This window comes from Anabrus simplex, chromosome 11 (assembly GCF_040414725.1).
Source record: "Anabrus simplex isolate iqAnaSimp1 chromosome 11, ASM4041472v1, whole genome shotgun sequence".
In the NCBI taxonomy this organism is placed as follows: domain Eukaryota; kingdom Metazoa; phylum Arthropoda; class Insecta; order Orthoptera; family Tettigoniidae; genus Anabrus; species Anabrus simplex.
In genome coordinates this window covers 52,829,090-52,844,406 of record NC_090275.1, presented here as the reverse complement: position 1 = coordinate 52,844,406, position 15,317 = coordinate 52,829,090, and positions in this window count along the sequence as shown.

Sequence of the window (15,317 nt, the reverse complement as noted above, 5' to 3'; positions counted from 1 at the left end):
TAGTCTCCATATAAATACTGTTTGGTAATAGTGAGTCACAAACTTACATCTTATTTATTAAGTCTGATATAGAAATATAGTTCAGTCATGGTGACATAAACAGGTGATCGTGGTGGTTACTGTCATGATCCACTGAATATTTCATTTTCACAACTGCATTGTACTAGAAATATACTTTCAAGGCTATTAGGTCATGTTCAGTACATATAGTACCGGTACCTATTGAAGATACATCAAGTACAGAACAAGAATGCCAAATGGACATCCTGTTTATTTTATGTACAATGCACTTGTGAAAATTGAATATTCACTGAACTAGCCCACAATGGGACCCTCTACAGTTATGATAGCAGCAACACCAGACCTGTAGCTTAGATCCTTTCCAACAGGACACATATGACCTAGGTCAATTGTATAGAACATCGGATATGAAATCTGAATGTTGAGGTTCATATCCCATAAGGGCTGGATGCCATTCTTATTCTGTACTTAAGATCTCTTTGATATGTATGAGCATGTATAAAAAAATAATCAAAATTTATTTTATTATAGGTAAATACTGGCTGCCTTTATTCACATTCACTTACAGACTTTCAAAATATTCTCCCTTGGATACAATACAATGGTTCCGGCAGTCAATCCACTGTTCAAAACATTCCTGAAAGTTCTTCTTGGAGACAGTCTGTTGAGCATACTGTATTCTTTTAACTCCTGATCACTATGAAAATGATGACTACAAAGCTCCATTTTCACAGTAGGAAATCATATGGTTCTAGGTCCGAAGAATTGGGTAGGTGTGGCATCACCTAAGTGCCCAATTTGGTGATTGGTTTTAGGTTTTGATGGTGCAATGGAGCTCCAGCAGGGTGGATTGACCAGGTGAAGGATTTGGTAGGGAGGTCTCTACATCAAGCGATGCATCTAGCGCAGGATAGAAGAGCTTGGCGAAAACTCTGCAACTGGACAGGACATGCCACCACACCCTGTGTGTGCATGTGTGTGAGTGTGAAAGAGAGTGAGAGATATATAGTGCAATGAGCGGGTGCATTGCCCTGACAATGTCCATATCATTCAAAAACCTGTTTTCCCCATGGATTGCTCTTTGTAGGTTTGCTGCAACATTTCTGCTGTTTGTGATGGAGTTCAGTTGAGGAGAACACAAAGTCAAATCAATGTGCAATGCTGCAACTTAACAAATTCACTCCCAGCTCCTTCTGTGGGTATTTAATCATGCAGCACAGTGAGTTTTAGATGCCACCCTGACTCACTAGGTAACATGTAACACATGGCTTTAACTTAGTACCTCTCCTATACTATAAACTATTCGTAATATTACTCAGTGCCACTTGAAATCCAACCATGTACTTCAGAGACCTCAGGATTGGCACGTGTTTATTTAGATCACACATCCCAAAATGCGGGATATTACCCCAAGCTTTAGTAAAATGTTCATCTACCTGCTATATACCAGCAAACTAATATACTGTGTCATCTAACGTGCATTTGAACGTTAAAAAGTTGACGCAAATTCAAATAAGACTAAGGATGGATACAGTATTTTACACACACAAAATTTAATCTGACCATGGTCAGATATGGGAATGAATGTGTTAAAATCCATGTTGGGTACAGTTAACACATTCCTTCACTTAGACTGTTTTCCTCCAACTGAGTATCTTCAGGCATATTATGTGCAGGGCATTGTGTAATTTATAAGCTATAAATTTCATTTTTGTTCCATATTTAAGTGCAATTATAATAAATAATCTTCTGTGATGTTCATTAACAAGGGTCAATTTTATTTTGCCCACCCGGTGTATATGTATACAGACTAGCTGCTGTGTATCAGTCATTGATTGGTTAGTTTTTGTCAGACAACAGTACATTTTTAAGGATACAGGTGCAGGTCCTTTTTTGGTAATATTTTGACATGACAATCTCTTAAATCCCACTTGTACAGGTAAATGGGGTTGAGATTTCGTCAGACTTCGTTCCAGGCTTTCCTTCACTCGAGCAATGTTTTCTGGCGTTTGAACTCTTTGCAGACAGTTACTGTTTTTCTTCGCTACAGAGCCTGTTTCACGCCATTTTGCCACTAAATTTTGCATTGTAGACTTTGATAAAGGTTTTGCCAAAACACTCCCAGTCTTAAGCACTTGCGCAAAGAGTTTCGCACCGGTTTTCCATAAATCATACTTTGCATAAACACTCGATAACGAACATGTGCTGTTTTCTAGTGAGCACCATTTTGTGTTGCATTTAACTGGTTACTAAACTTGTCTGCTCCTCTCACTAACTTACGCGTAATGACACCGACGAACTCGAAACAGAGCACGCGGGAGATTCGCACGCACAGACGTGACAGCAACTGATAGGTGCATTAAAATCACGGTTTTCAGCATTTCCTGTAATGGGCAGTTCTCCTGTTCATTAACAAGGGTCAATTCCATGTCAGTCTTATAAATATCTTCTGGGCCAGTTTTATATTTTACCCACCAGGTTCACCAGCCCCTTATTTTTTCAGAGACAGTCAATCCAAGTAATGCATATATCCTAAAGATCCTTATAATTTAGTTTTATGAACTCCAAATATCTTGAAATTTCTCCTAATGGTCAATAAGGCTCTCCACTACCTGTAGGTCATCACTGTAAATTGATCCATGGACCTAGGAAAGGAAAAACTACTATGCACAAATCTGCACCAAATACAAAGGACTATTGTGCAAACATGCGATTTATTGTGCATTGAAATAACACAGGTACCCGTAATATGATCAAATTAATAGGTTATGCCTCTTGCTCTGTAACGTAAGAATGTTAAATGAACACTGTAAACCTTCATTGAGGACTTTGACACGTATGTTAACTTTCAAGGTGGAATGGCCGTACTTACAGTAAGTACTAAACCTCTAGCAAGCATCATGTATGTTGACGTCGTGGATTGGAGCAGAAGGTGTGCGAGTGTCTGCAGTGTAGTGGTTCGAATCCAGCAGAACACAAATTTTTTGAACGACTGAGGTACTTCATTTAGTGGGAATACAATAATACGAGTGCGCTCTGATTTGGCGTCTTTCCCCAAGGATGGGTGGGGGAAGGAAATTGGCCTTGATCTTTTATTAAGGTACCATTCCGGCATTCGCCTAGTGATGAAAATGGGAAACCGGAGAAAACCGTTTTCAGGACGGCCACATGGGATTCGAATTCACAACCAACTGAATCCAACGCACACAAATAAAAATCTACACCTACCACGACACATCCCAGCACTTTTTCATTTCCTCACATTGTATTCCTATGATGAGTATATTGAACTGTTGCTAATTTATGGAGAAAATAGAGTCAAATTAAAATGTATGCCACGTGCTCCATAATGGTAAAAAGTTAAATGAACACTGTAAAGTGGTCACTATTTCAAACACGTTACTCTGAATATGCAGGGTACCCTACATCCTACCTACAGACCAGCATGTCTTAGTCCAACCTGGTTATGTAACATCTGATAAAAACGGTCCTTTTCAGGACCAAATAAAAGTTCACTCTTTGAAACAGGATGATATGCGGCCATATTACAGTTGCTGTAAACAGTTAATCGAAAAAAAATGTGTACCAGCCTGTGATTTGAACCTACTACCACACAGCTAGGCTGATGTAACAGCACTGACACATGCTTTAGCCACCTTAGCTACCACGAGCCTCCGTGCAATTCGAACCTACTACAACACAGCTAGGCTGATGTAACAGTACCGACACGTGCTTTAGCTACCGCGAGCCTCTGTGCATTGCTAACATGTTTTACTCCTTATAGACACTTCCTGCCCAAACGTAAGATGGTTTTATTCACATCTGTGATCATTTTCTACATTCATTATAGTTTAAGTAATAGAAATAACACTGCCGTTAATGATTTCTACCATATTCGCAAGCATTATGTAAACTGTATGGTTGTACTGAGGCCATAAAGAAGCAGATACTAACGTTTTTCGGATGACTACGATATATTTGTTAGTTGGGTTACCTACCTCTGAAAAAAATAACGGGCTGGTGAACCACCTGGTATATATATGAAGGGTGTTTATTTAATAGTGGTAACACTGTTCTATGCACATCAGGAAATTGAATTAGAGTTTCTCTTGTAGTGGTAGTGAACCTACCTTACAGTACGTGGCCTCATCCATTCAAAATTCAACACATGCTCTGTACTGCAAAGAATAGCATCCATTGTCTGCTTAGCTCTCATGAACGTCAAAATTGTGTCAAAAACTTCAGAAATGTGAAGCTGATGGTGATTCTGGTGTACAACTGTGATTTGCATTATATTAACGTACGAGGGAGGATGAAATATAAACGGGATTTTGTTTCCTATTTAAATTCATATATTGAAAAACACAAGGCAATTACAATTTACTTTTCCACATAGTTTCCTGCTTTGGAAATTCATTTGTCCCAGCGTATGGGCAGCTTTTTGATGCCCTCATCGTAAAAAGAACAGGGTCGTGTCACCAGCCAGTTGCGCACGAAGTCTTCCACACTCTTGTCATTTTCACATCGTTGCCCTCCTAGAGCTTCTTAAGCGGTTCAAACAAATGGAAATCGCAGGGTGATAAGTCTGGGATGCAAGGAGGATGATCAAGTGTAGTCCAGTGCATTTCTTGTAGCTTGGAGACAGAGCTGCAGTATGGGGCCGCGCATAGTCGAATTGGTTGGTCTCATCTTTTGCGGTGATATGCAACCCTCGCCTTGTTCAACAGCTCACAGTAGTAAGCAGCATTGATTGTGCATCACTCGTGCAATAAGTCAATAAGCAAAATGCTTCGCCGATAGAAAAAAAAAAAAGCGGTTGCAAGAACCTTGGCCGCTGACAGTCAAGTCTTATACACGTCCTTGACAATGTTTGATCACTGAGCTGCACGGTCAATCTCTGGCAAATTTCCGCTGCTGTAACTCCTTCACGAGCAAGAAATTTTATAATTATGTGTTGCGCAGTGGAGGGGTGCACCTGTTGGTCCGACATCATGAGCGTTACTGATGAAATGGTGGGAGATATTTAACAGCACGCTCTCCCCACTCCTAACGGTCCCACCTAAGCAAAGCAGAAGCACGGAGCCAGCCCTACCAACTGTTGGTGTTCAGAAACAAAAATCCTGTTTACATTTGATCGACCTTCGTATACCATACCTCTAGAACAAATCATGAATGCACAGTATTACTGTTCATCTGCTACCAGTGTTCCATAAAAAATGACACTTTCTGTAAGATGACTCCCATCTTTTGCAGGTGGCTGATTTATATGCTCAATAGGGCTGCAAAGTGCTCTATTATCCCTCATACTCCTTGGAGTTAAGCCCCTGTGATTTTAATTCGTTATTGTAGATAAAGGAACCACTGTTTCCAAAGTTCTACAGGCAATAGGCATCCACACTATCCAGAGAAGAAGAGTTACTACATGGATACTACAAATTCCACATCACTGGCAATGGGTTCTACACTGAGAGACTGTAGACATTTCATGGAGATTCATCTTTTGTATCAGCTGTAATTACAGTGTCCATAGAAATCTTCTCTCAAGTTTCCCTGACCTACTAAGAAAAATTTTCCTGACTTACAAAAACTGAGTGACAAGTTAATTCGCCAAACAGCATGGAACAAAAAGCAATCACGGAACAAAAAAATAAATTCCAGCCTCCACCATTTCCACAGCTGGCCTAATTCTCTCTACAAGTCCTTTATTTCAATTATTTATGGGAAAAACAATTACACTGATGGCACTTTATATATAAACAAATTGTTTAAAGGTAACACGTAGGCTTAATATTTACCTTTATCTTATCATGTCCAATGAACTTATTAACAGCATAATTCAAATATGAAAATAAAATTAGTTTAGCGCAGCAATCTAATACTATTTCATGTAGATTTAAAGCACTCTTGAAATCAAAAGCAATTAACTTGTGTTTTAATGTAGGTGATTATAATGAATTCCAATTAGTCTAGGTCTACATTCAAAACAGTTTTACCGGGCGAGTTGGCCGTGAGCGTAGAGGCGCGCGGCTGTGAGCTTGCATCCGGGAGATAGTAGGTTCGAATCCCACTATCGGCAGCCCTGAAAATGGTTTTCCGTGGTTTCCCATTTTCACACCAGGCAAATGCTGGGGTTGTACCTTAATTAAGGCCACGGCCGCTTCCTTCCAACTCCTAGGCCTTTCCTATCCCATCGTCGCCATAAGACCTATCTGTGTCGGTGCGACGTAAAGCCCCTAGCAAAAAAAAAAAAAAACAGTTTTAAAATCTAAAGACAAATCAGTCAGGAAAGATAGGAATGAAAAAGAAAAGTTTGCACTTATTGAAAAGGTTACAGTTTTATGTTTTCTAGAACTGTTTTCTTCCTTTCAATTTCAGCATCCTGATTTTCTCTTTCAATTTTCAACTTTTTCTGTTTTACCTCCAAACTTTTCAATTGTAATTCAATTTTCCAGTATTCGGGAGACAATAGGTTCTAACCCCACTGTCGGCAGCCCTGAAGATGGTTTTCCGTCGTTTCCCATTTTCACACCAGGCAAATGCTGGGGCTGTGCCTTAATTAAGGCCACGGCCGCTTCCTTCCCACTCCTAGACCCTCCCTATCCCATCGTCGCCGTAAGACCTATCTGTGTCGATGCGACGTAAAGCAACTAGCAAAAAAAAAAAGTAATTCAATTTTCCTTTTCTTCTTTTCCGCTTCTGATTGCTTTTTTTTTTTTTTTTTTCTTTTTTTTTCCCAGGTATGACTGATACCTTCTTCCCGAAGCTTGGATCGAGGTCAGCATACTTCTGTTGATATTAACATTCCTTGAACCATTAACATGTTTCAGACTATCAAAAATTATTCTCTGGGACACAAGTGGTTCTTCTAAAATATTTTTGACTTGTAAATGTTTACTGACAGAAAAGCCTGTCTCAACAAACAAACTTTCATTACGGATCAGAGGTCTTCATATTCCTCATCTTCTCTTAAAAGATTGTAGTAAAATTCACCCAATCCCAAATCATCCGTTCTTTCAGAAATGAAGTCGTTAATTTGTTTGTTGATTCCTGCATGTAGCTAACACAACCCCGAAGAAAAGGAAAAGAAAACGTAAAATGAAGACTTGGAAATTAGAAGAACCCAAGCTGAATGAAGAATATAAAATAAGGATACAAAGACACTTACCAAAAGGGGAAATGAATACAGTAGAAGAAGAATGGAAAATTTTTAAGGATACTTTGGTGGGTGAAACTAAAGACCTGTGTGGAGTAACAGGATCGACCATGAAAGAAAAAGAGACACCTTGGTGAAATGACAGAGTCAGATTGGCTATAAAAGAGAGAAACTGGGCAAAACATATGCTAGACAAAGAAAAGCACAGAGATGCACAAGATCCAGGTGGTCAAGAAATAACTAAACTACAGGAACTCTACACGACAAAAAAACTTACAACTAAGAGGATAGTAAGAGAAGAGAAAGAGAAAAAATGGAATGAGTTTGTGGAAAAATTGGAAAAGAACAGCAGAGGAAACAAGAAACTTCTTTACAGAGTAATTAAAAACAAGCAAAATAACCTAGAAGATATCAAGGTAATAGAGCAGGACAGTGGATCAGTAGTACAAGAGGAAGATAGAATCAGAAGAGAATTCAAGACCTTCTTTGACAAGCTCCTGAATGGTGAGGCATCAAATGTAATTCAAAACAAAGAAGAATCTGGAAAAAGTGAAGAGCCCAGTAAAAATATGGAGCCACCAATCACATGGCTGGAGATAGAGAAGAGCCTTAAAAGTATGAAGAAAGGGAAAGCTGCAGGAATAGACGAGTTAAGTGTGGACATGTTAAGAGCAGGAGGAACCCCAGCAATCCAATGGCTATATAGACTCCTAAATGTAGTATGGCAAAAAAATACCATCCCAGAATACTGGAAGAAAGGTTTAATTGTACCTATATTCAAGAAAGGCAGCAGACGGAATTGTACCAACTACTGTGGCATCACTACTCTCTCATGGACTAAAAATTCTGGAAAAAATTATAGAGAATAGACTACGAGAAATTGTAGAACCACTTTTAGAAGAGGAACAATATGGCTTTAGGCCTGGAAGATCAACAACAGATCTTATATTTGCTGACAGGATGCTGATGGAAAAACATTGGGAAAAAGAGAAGCTTTTATATCTACTGTTCCTTGACATCGAAAAGGCCTATGACAGCATACCAAGGGAGCTTATTTGGGAGTGCCTGAGAAAGCTTGAAGTTCGAGACAGTCTAATTTCAAAAGTTAAGGTGCTTCACGAGAAAACCAGAAATTGTGTACAAGTTGGTTCTGGACTGTCAGACTGGTTTGAGACAAAAAGGGGAGTACAACAAGGTAGTGCTTTGTCGCCCCTATTATTTATCATTGTAATGGATACCATATTAAAGGCACTTAAAGAAAAGGGGCAACAAGACTTGAATTTAAAAGCATTTGCAGATGTAGTAATTTGAGGTAACTCAGAGAAAGATGTAGAAGAGAGACTGCAGGGGTGGAGTCAGGAGTTTGAGATATGGATTAAACATCAACAAGGCTAAAACGGTAGTGTTGAAGGTACAGAAGGGCGACAATAAGCCAGAAATCATGCTAAATGGCACTAAGCTGGATAGCATCACTGAGTTGAAGCACTTGGGTAGTATAATGTCCAAGGATAACTTAGCTAAATATGAAGTAAACAGTCAAATCAGCAAAGCAATACATTTTTATTCCAAGTAGGACAGCTACTATGGGATAAATAAGTACCACTCAAAACCAAGATGACACTATATAAATCAGATTTCTTAAACACACAACTGCTAGCTCTTCTCAATAAACACACGCCAAAATGCATTGCTCGTGTAACACGCCCTGCGACTCCATGGATGACTCAAGAAATACGAGACTTAATGACAGAGAGAGACAAAGCTTTCAGAAAATTTAAAACTAGCCAAGTATCAAACAACTTTGACCTGTACAAGACCCTTTGTAACAGGACCACACAGGCCGTAAGGAATGCTAAAATAAGACACTCACAGAACATTTTGCTAACCCGGAACATGACAACAATCTGGAAAACTGTTAAAAAAATGGGCGTAGTTGGAAATAAAATACATACTGTTGACACTGAATGATTTAAACCAATACTTTACTACAAGACCCGTTAAAACTGACGAGACAACAAAAGAAGAGACGATTAACAAAATTCTACACGATGGCAATACTAACAATGGAGGAGAATAGTTATATTTTTCACTCATAACTCCTGCAGAAGTGAGACAAATTGCATGATCAATAAAGACAACTGCGACAGGATGTGACGTGATTGTTCCACAGTTACTGTTAAAAACTCTAGAGGTAATCCTACCAACTCTAACCCACATCATTAATACCTCACTGATAACCGGCATAACCTTTGGAAATGTGCAATTGTTCGCCCACTCCCCAAGACCAACAATCCCGCGGAACCCAAAGACTATCGATCCATTTGCATTTTACCATTTCTGTCCAAAATTTTGGAGAAAATAGTTCACAGACAAATAACCGCATATTTAAATAACAATATGCTTCTTGACAAATACCAGTCTGGTTTTAGAAGCAATCATAGCACAACTACTGCACTACTTAAAGTTACAAACGACATAGCAGTAGCTATGGATAAGGGAGAAGTTGCTGTTTTAACTCTTCTAGACCTTAGTAAGGCCTTTGACTACATTGACACGGACATACTAATAGCAAAATTACGTGCTCTTAATTTCTCACAAAGCACTCTATCCTGGATGTATTCCCATCTCTCTGATCTCCGGCAGTGTGTATCTACAGGTGAAAATTTCTCTTCATGGCAATCTGTAGAGACTGGAATACAACAGGGGTCAGTGCTAGCGCCACTCCTATTTTCGATCTTCATTTCAGGACTAACACAAGTAATTAAGCATTGTCAATATCATCTGTACGCAGACAACATACAAATCACATGCACATCATCGTGACTTACCGACTGCAATAAATAATATGAATTGACGACCTAGAAAGAATATGTAGGTGGACCGATGACCATGCACTAAAAATCAATGCCCAAAAATCACAGTGTATTCTTTTAGCTACCCAAAAAAGACATGCACAACTCACAGATGTGCATACCCACTCAGTAACATTAAGAGGCACGCAGTTACAATTCAAAGACAAAGTTAAAATCTTAGGGATGATAATGGATAAAAACCTTAGTTGGAATGATCATGTAACAGGTATATGTCAGCGAGTGTTTTATTCCTTACATTCCCTTAAGAAACTCAGAGATTTACTTCCCCAAAATGTAAGAAAACTGCTTATCCAAAGTATGGTAATGCCAATATTCGTCTACTGTGACGTGGTATACAGTGACCTGAACTCCTCACTTTCCATCAAGCTCCAAAAGGCACATAACGCCTGTGTTCGATTTATTTCAGATATACCAAGGTTTAGCCATATTTCTCCCGCATTTGATAGACTTTCATGGCTACGCTTAAGAGAGCGACGAAACTTACACACTGTTTCCCTGTTACATCGTATACTGAACCTTAACACCCCTGAATACCTTGCCACAAAGTTCCATTACCTAGCATCACCTTCTAGTATTCCTACCAGATCATCATCCACCTCAGTACTAAGCATTCCCATTCACCATTCAACTGGCTACAGTAGATCATTTGTAGTCGCCGCCAGCCGAATTTGAAATTCCCTACCTACTAAAATTAGGAGCGTGTCAAGCCACCCCCCGCTTTAATAAACTCTGTCAAACCTGGTTAATAAATAATAATAATTTCTTATAACATAGTAGGATTAGATCATAGCTAAGTTATTAGGTAAATTAAAACATTTAATTGATACCTTAAGATATTAAATTGTAGATAATTTACTGTATATTTAACTCTTCATGTAGGTGAATGTATGGTTGGACAGAATAGCAGGCTTCATAGCCTGAGTCCCGCCATATAAAATAAGACAATAAATAATAATATCCTCACATACAGCCTGGAAACCGCTACATTAACAAGAAAGGACAACTCAAAACTCCAAGCAGCAGAAATGAAGTTCCTACACACAATGATCCAGAAGACCAGGAGGGATAAAATCAAGAATGAAAAAGTCAGAGAAGACGTAGGACTAGAACACTCCTAACTCCAGAAGATCCAAAAGGCAAGACTGAAGTGGTTTGGTCATGTGAAAAGAATGAGTGCCAACAGGTCTGCAAGAAAGGAGTATGAAAGAGAAATCAGGGGAAAGAGACCAGTGGGCAGACCTAGAGAAAAACGGACAGACTTAGTGAAGAAGGATGTAGAGGAGAGAGGTCAAGATTGGGAGCGGATTGTGAACGAAGAATGGTTCATGGACAGAACAAAATGGAAGGGGCTCATATACCACACCTGGGAAACTGGAGTTGGTCAATGATGATGATGATTCCTGCATTGTTCTGAACTTCCTTGGTTAGTCAACAGAACTGTCGTTTGGCCTTTTCAACACTTTTATCACATATTCTTGTATGGCTGTGCAAGTTTTCGAGAACACAATCAATCCTTTTCATTGCCAAACTGGATTTGAGCAATATCATTTTAGCATCTAAGGCAGTGAGATCCCTTGCTAAATGCGATTTTAGAGGACATTTCTCTGTGAGTTTTTCTCACATGGTGATCAAGAGATTTTTTAACTCATTCTTACGAGTAACTTTTTCTTTTTCAGAACATTTAACTTGTTTGAGTAAGCTCTTGGCAGCATAACCAATATCCACTTTTTCTACTGAAAGCAGATTGGCACAATTTTGTAAGTCTAAATATTTTGACTTTTAGGAAGTTGCTCCATGTGAGATTTGTGCTGGAAAAGGCGGAGGCAGAACAGGTTTTTCTCCGGGCACTCCGGTTTTCCCTGTCATCTTTCATTTCAGCAACACTCTCCATTAACATTTCATCTGTCAGTCATTTATCATTGCCCCAGAGGAGTGCAACAGGCTTCGGCAGCCGGCACATTTCCCATTCTCGCCGCTAGATAGGGCTTCATTCATTCCATTCCTGACCCGACTGAATGACTGGAAACAGGCTGTGAATTTTCATAGCGTACCCATGTGAGAACTCTTGCATGTGGAAATCCGCCTCCTCACTCCCACCCACACTTTCTCCCCACATCCATATGAAGGATGAATTTATTTCTGACTTATTAAGCTTCTTTGCGTACAATGTTTGATGTAGTGTCATTGGTATCAAGTACCATTTAACTGTAACTTCCCTGCTGTATTATGCATGCCTTATGCATTAAAACAGACGAGTCATTATTTCCATAAGACCATCAAACCGCACCAAACCAAGCATCGACCACATATTCGCGGACACTCAATCACAGGTTAGAAAATAAGGCGACCCACAGATTTTCATATCCCCCTCCCCAAGTCCTCCCCTCTTAACCTATCTAGCTAAGTTTTGAAGCACTCCCTACGTTACCATACTGCCGATTGCACTAAACACAACACGATAGACGATGCTAAGCTCAGTCGTGCAACAGCTATGACTTGATGAAAAACGCACGCTTGAGCACACATGCATACATCCATAATCTTGGTCATATTGGACATTCCGACTGGGCTAAACTATGACTTAAACGGCATCTAGATTGTCACAGTTCCTCTCGGGGACCTTGAAAACTACCTGCAGGCTGATGATGCCTTTAACATGGGGCGAAACATGTCCCTGAGAAATGTACATAGTATTATGTAGATTTCATTCACGTAGCACGTGGCTTGTATTGAATAGGAGGTGGTAATAGAATAAATTATTTTTGTGATAATTTGCTTATAGTCAGTTTCAATAGGGATCAATCATGAGAATTGTCTCTTGCAACTATGGATTCGACATTAATATCTGGGTGCTAAGGGTTTCCTAACCCCACAGCCGTTTTTTGTTTCAGATAGAAAGTGTCGTATGTGTACCAAGTTTGGTTGAGAGCTATGCTGGAACATACATACTTTCATCCATAATATCAATCATTTTTGACATATTCTTTTCCGCCCCTTCTCACCGCTAATGGGGCTGATCTTGAACTTAAATTACATCTGGAGTGTGACTATTCACCTCAGCGACCCCAAAAACTATTGATTCTGCATTAATATAGGTCATTTTCTATTATTTTTATACTTCACCCCCTATCCATATCTGCCCAAAGGAGTCCTGTGAATATCTTGCACAACAATATATTTTTTCCAGATGGTAAGTCATATGTGTACCAATTTTAGTTGGCAGCTGTGCCCAAATGTACATGCATAATTTCGCTGCTGTAGAATCTTGGAGCTGACGTTGCCATGGTTACGAGTTTTGTTCTTTGCGTCAAGAGGCTTAAAATGAGCTTTGTCTCATCCTTGTACAAAAAAATCAATATTTCGCCTATATTATCCTTGTATTTTTATACTTCCCCCTATCGCCCCTCCCCCCTTGAATTGTTTTGAAAATAAACTGCAGCCCATGTCGCTCAGAGATAATGTATATTATTACCCTTAGTAAAGAATTTTTAGAATTGGTCCAGTAGTTTCTGAGATTACCCTCCAGAGATACACAAACTCACAAAATTTGCATTCTCTTATTATATTAGTATGCATGAATTACATAAAATAAATATATTTCCATTGGCTTTTCAAGAAATGCCAGATTTTTTCAGTACTATTGAGGTGATCTGGAATATTTTGGTACAAACTGCACCCTTTAACTGCTTCTGGTTTAAGAGCTTGAGTTTTGTGAAACATACACATTAGCGTTTTATGTATATAGATTATATATAATTAAATGAATTACATAAAATAAATATATTTCCATTGGCTTATCAAGAAATGCAAGATTTTTCCTGTACTATTGAGTTGATTTTGGTGCAAACCACACCTTTTAACTCTTCCTTGTTTTAAGAGATTGAATTTTGTGAAACATACATGTTAGGGTTTTATATATAGCCTATAGATGACATAAAAATTGTTGAAAGAAATGACACAAGAGCACAACAAAAATTGTAGAATTGGTGTGCACTTCTCGTGAAAAAATACCTGAAAATAAATGCCGCAATAGCCTGGGTTACAGCAGACTAGAGCTTAAAGATATCCCCTCAAATCCATCATTGGGGAAGATTTCCCTGACTTTCCAGATTTTTTTTGTCTATTTCCCTGACCAAAATTTTTTCCCTTGACTTTCCAGAATGTGGACACTATTTAATTAATAGTTGCCACTAATAAAGAGACAGCCCTCATATATAGCGTGAGTCAAGTAAACTGTTCACTTCAAATAACTTGTAAACAGTATATATGATCAGCTGCGCAGAAAGGGACCTGAAAATATTAATTATTAACTGTTGCTATTATGAAAACAGTATTTTGAGAAAATCACAATTACAGTCTTCACTAATTTTCTTACCAATTGTAAAAAGTTTTCACGACATCAAGTGACGGAGACTCAAACTGCTGCACAACTTGGTTTGTTAAGAAGATCCATAGTCAGTGCAAGAAGTCAAAACATAAATAAAGTAGCGGCAATGTAGTCCAGACACTCACAGATCGGGTATGCGCAAATAAAATATTGGTGCAGTCAGGCGGTGCTAATGTTGTTGTGTAGGGCGAATTTGGCGGATATCCAGTTGGAAGTTTTGTTGCTGTGTGGCGTTGAAGTGAAGTGTCGATGTGACCGCTGTAAAGCATGTTCTCAAAAGGTGATTAGCGGTCGCAGATTAAAGTTGAGATTGCCCGTGGCAAAAATGCATCAGAATATTATAAAGGATTACATGAAGCCTGTGGCGAGAATCCATTACCATATAGGACGATTGCACGATGGGTCAAGGCGTTTCGGGCCGGTCGGAATGAGACTGTGGATTTGTACTGCATAGGTCAGCCGTACATTCCTCAAGATCAGATTGACATCGTGGTTCTGTAGACCATTGATGGACTGTCCGGGAATTATCCGTAGAGGATAGTTTCAGTCATCAAATGGTGTGGCACAGTAACAAAATGTTGCTACACGAGGAAAATTAGGTCCGCTTTCGGTTCCACATCAACTCACCGACATAGAGAAATGGCACTGGAATGCACTGCCTGGCATCCACCTGGACAGATACCGCAATGAAGGATATGCATTTCTGCAGCATATTGTTGCCATTGAGGAGACATGGACACGAGTCTACAAGCCTGAATTAAAGTATTAATCGAACGAATGGCGTCACCCAGATTTACCACGTCCACAGAAATTTTGACAAGAACCCAGTCGGGTGAAGTTTATGCTGATGATGGCATACAACTACAAGGGTGTTATTTTTACG